Here is a 4,966-nt window from a genome sequence, read left to right as displayed (position 1 = left end):
ATGCTTTTTCTTTATGCATATTTGCTTTACTGTATGTTTGGAGTTTTGTGTCTGCATTTGGAGTCTTGGGTAGGCACTTGAACATACTACTGTTGTGCTAAGAGTGGATTCCCTCCTGATGAACCAAGGCTGAGACTGCACAGCAGCTGGAGCACTCCTGCAGTGTGGGCACAGGATTATTATCTCTCTGTTCATATGCTGTGCACACGGAGGACTGGCAGCTGGCATGAACTTTGCTGCTGGTAAAGTTGTAATGTGGATATGCAGTCCAGGAATCATACCAGATTTCAGCAAATGAAACCTTGTTTTTTCCCTCTTTGCACCATAACAGCCAGCAATGTAGACTTGTCAATGGAAATTATATATGACAAGATTAACATAAATTTTGAGAATGTCCATTACGGTATTAGAAAGGGCAATGCAAGTAAGGTGACAAATTAAACAAGGCTCTAACTGTTGCTAGAGGCATCTCTGGTACTTGATCTACAGCTTTAGCTGTTGAACTTTCTTTAACTGTTTCAGACTTAACAGCCAAGATAAAAATAGCAGTTAAGGTACTTGTCAGAAGTAGGTGGATAAAGCCAATGCCATAATCTATTTGGTGAATAAAAATAGTGATGTGATAATTGACACATTGTTCTGAAGAGCTCTTATGATTGTGCCGGAGTATTAATGTCAATTTTTGTCTTCTGAAAAGTTATTACTTTAATGGAATATGTTAATGCAATCGAAAAACCTTTAAATGGGTGCAAGCAGTGTAGGTATTTAAAAAGCAGGTAGTTAGATTTGTTAGGGGGTGTTTGGGAAGATGCGGATGCTGTGAAGCCTGGAATGGGTGCTGACATGATGATTTTGTAGAGGTTTTAAAAGCACATTGCATTGAGGTTGCAGCATTCTTACTCCATTCTTATTGCTCCTGATTTTGATGTTTCTCTGTATGCAACATTGCCATTCTTGGTTTTACTGAACATAAAAGGGAAGCTACAGCCATGAAAAAAGATTCATTGCAAAAACAGATTGCCTCCTCTGAAAGATGTATTTAAAACAATGGTCTTCGGCTGGGAAAAATCCCCTACAAGCTGTAGAAGTAATCTGGGACAACACACCCCCAGCAAAATTCCACATTTTGCAGGAGGTTGGTACATCATGCTGTACAGTGTCTCATGGGTTGCAAAAATGGGTTTGAGTTACCATATGAAATCAATTTAGGCACATGTGAGACTTTTTATAGTGGAGTTAATCAAAGAAGTATTATGTAGTATCTGATTGGGAAACATATACCTCATCCCTGCTTTAGCTTTTATGTGAATATCATGTTTGCTTCTGTCGTTATCACATGATGGAGGACCCCTAAAGAATCTGATTTTAAAATACAGCTGAAATTCTTTATTATCCTATTTCTTGCATTTTCCATTTTTTCTCATTTAAGATAGTCCACTGCGTTATACCTCATAATCTAGAACATAATGTACGCTGGCTCAGTGCTATCAGAAGCAGAGCTAGCCCCCAGTAAGAAATAATTGCATATAAACGTATTTAATATTTGTGTCCATCTCCATCAGACTGGGTGACAAAACCATGCTTTCCGTTCTCTACATTCATATTGTCATGACTTTAAAAATTCTTCCTTTTCTGCCTGGCTTAAATAAGTAGTTTTTAAACTCAGAAGGAACAAATTCAGGACACTGAGAAGAATCCCCAGTAACTTCTTTATATTGACAATTAATTGCAATTGAATTGTCATGTGTTTCATGCTCAAGGAAGAAAAAAACCTAGCCTGTAAAGAATTCGTAAGTGCTAATTTCATTCGCCAATAACTATGGTAAAAATTAAGGTTCTCCAGCAGTCCAGTCAGCATGAAGCTGAGCTTCAATGGTAGAGGAAAGGAATGCAAGTCAGGCTAAGTAATGAGACAATAAAATTTCTTGTTAAATTTTTCCATAGAGTAGTATGTTAGGTTCTAATTACTGCATCATAAAAAAAAGACATTATAGCAGTACAGAAGATGGTAGTAAAAGTTGATTTCTTTTAGAAGCAAAGTCAGGCATAAAACCAGATATGTAGTAATACCTAAGTATCTGAGAAGATAAATAACAAGACAGTTGAAATATAAAAAAATATAAATTGATTAAGCAGCACAAGTTTTGCATTTTCCTTGGTAACAAAAACATTTGATGTCAATGAAAATTAGTGGGTGATAACAGGTATCAGGAAGCCCTTTATGCTGTCTTGACAGAAAGACACTTCCATGCAGAAGGAGGTTGTGCTTCTTCAAACAAAACCCCCACCAAAACCTGCACTGTAAGACTATTTTTCTTTAAAAAGGCTTTGGAAATCAAGCGTTTTAGGTTTTATGCTTTCATAGTAGGTTTTTCACCTTCTAGGCTACTGTCAAATTTCTTTTTGGAAGAAGTAGAGGTGAGTTTAAAGAAAGACATTTTTTCCTTAGGCATTGTGTTCCTTCTTTCTTGTTGCCCTGGGACAAAAAAAAAAAAAAAAAACCAAACAGTGAGAATCAAAAGGAATTGGATGCTTTTGACTAAGAAAAGAGTTTTAATTTATGCTTTAAAAAAAGTCAGGGATATAAACGATCATGTCTGAGTCTCCAAGCAGTAGGAATTAAGCTGAGACGTTTGACTGAAGTAGCTTATTCCCATATCCATCTCATATGGTATCTCTCGTACTTTTCTTTGAAGTGTTTGAAATCAGGTACTGGAAGGAGCTATAGCAAAGCATTTGATGCCTGGAACTGCTTTCAGAGACTTTCCAATCATCGTTGCTGCCTCCTGCTTACCTTGCTGCTGCAGATCTGCAGCCTTTCTTATAGACATTAGAAGCAGTCATTAGGCTTCTGGAATATTTGCTTCTCATTCTGTTTGTGTTACAGCTTCAGTTTTTTCATCATTAACAGTTTTCACGTGCTGTCTTGGCAGCATTTGTCTAACTTGTTTCAAAGGTGAGATAATAACGTACTGCATAGTCCCATTGTGTGACATGGTCTTGCTGAGAACCAGTAAGCATCAGTTCAAGTTAATTGTGAGAGTGAAGTCAGGCACCAGCATGAAAATGCAGGCATTTTAAACAAAAAAGTCCCATGGCTAGCTTTCTTATTAAGCATATACCTCAATCAAAATTTGAAGCAGCAAGGCTACATTATCTATTGAAGTTCTCTAAATGATGTTGGATATCATTTGTTTAATGCTTTAGGTGGGTGTGACTCATGGAGAAGGTGCTCCTGAACGTTCCCCACCTACAACATGGCCCTGTAGGCTAGCCTTTACCATTGACCCAACACACCACACACATTCCCTGGTATGTAACAAAGGAGAAGAGATCAGTTATTTGGCTGTTCATAGAGCTGCCAGAGAACAAGAAGGACAAGGATGCCGGGCTTGAGACAGCTGCTTTTGTTCACTGTGCAGAAAGTTTCCAGGTGTGTGGTAGCAAGGTAAGCAGGAGACAGTTGGTGATTAAGTTCTGTATTTTCTTGGGTATTTCCTTAACTTGAAGATCGTTTCAGCACCCTTTAAACCTTTCATAATTTCAAGTCGTTAAGAAGGAGAGAGAAAAGGTATAAGCCCAGAGGAACCAATTCTCTTTACTTCCACCTTGAACATTTTGGCTCTCTATTCTGCCTATTTCTTAATTTCAAAACAGACTCATTCACAGAGTCTTCTCCATCCTTTATGTTACAAGATTTTCTTCCAGGCTGTTAGCCAGGTACATGAATCACTGTAGTCCTGATCAGAGAAATGAAAACTAAAATGGTATGAGGGAAGCTTCCAAATAATTGAACTCACAATAGATTACAATGCTTTATTAGGCTAATAGACTTTAGAAAGTGCTTGTTTACAGATTTTCCTCTTGAAGCTGTTCAAAACATGCTCCTGAGAGCAATTAAAAAAAAAAAAAAACAGTACAAAGAGGAGTTTTTGGCATCACTTGCTCTTCTCCTGCAATGTGGCTGGTCCCATCGACTTTACTTGTTTAATGCTGAGAGGCAGAATCTAAGTTCTGGAACTGGTGAGCTGTATTTTGTCAGGTTGTTTTCTTTTGTCAATTACAGCTGTTCTGAAGAGACAGAAACTTCACTAATAGATTCTTAAAGTTCCTTCTATTACTTCGGGTTAGTAGCTTTCCATGCATAGAAAAGTGACACTGTTGCCTTCAAATTTCAGGTATGTTTCTCAAGTCGTTAAGAAGGAGAGAGAAAAGGTATAAGCCCAGAGGAACCAATTCTCTTTACTTCCACCTTGAACATTTTGGCTCTCTATTCTGCCTATTTCTTAATTTCAAAACAGACTCATTCACAGAGTCTTCTCCATCCTTTATGTTACAAGATTTTCTTCCAGGCTGTTAGCCAGGTACATGAATCACTGTAGTCCTGATCAGAGAAATGAAAACTAAAATGGTATGAGGGAAGCTTCCAAATAATTGAACTCACAATAGATTACAATGCTTTATTAGGCTAATAGACTTTAGAAAGTGCTTGTTTACAGATTTTCCTCTTGAAGCTGTTCAAAACATGCTCCTGAGAGCAATTAAAAAAAAAAAAAAATCAGTACAGAGAGTAGTTTTGGCCATCACTTGCTCTTCTCCTGCAATGTGGCTGGTCCCATCGACTTTACTTGTTTAATGCTGAGAGGCAGAATCTAAGTTCTGGAACTGGTGAGCTGTATTTTGTCAGGTTGTTTTCTTTTGTCAATTACAGCTGTTCTGAAGAGACAGAAACTTCACTAATAGATTCTTAAAGTTCCTTCTATTACTTCGGGTTAGTAGCTTTCCATGCATAGAAAAGTGACACTGTTGCCTTCAAATTTCAGGTATGTTTCATCGCTTGACAGCATCACGTGTTGATTTTGCATTTTGTACCTAAGGCTTATTTTCTAAAGCTGTTTTTCAGATGACACCTGACTACACTAATAAATCTTGAAAAATAAAAATTTAATAGTAGCTTATGCAGTCT

The sequence above is a fragment of the Pygoscelis adeliae genome, unplaced genomic scaffold, assembly GCF_000699105.1.
Source record: "Pygoscelis adeliae isolate BGI_AS28 unplaced genomic scaffold, ASM69910v1 Scaffold411, whole genome shotgun sequence".
Taxonomy (NCBI): Eukaryota; Metazoa; Chordata; class Aves; order Sphenisciformes; family Spheniscidae; genus Pygoscelis; species Pygoscelis adeliae.
Note: the sequence above shows the minus strand (reverse complement) of the source record.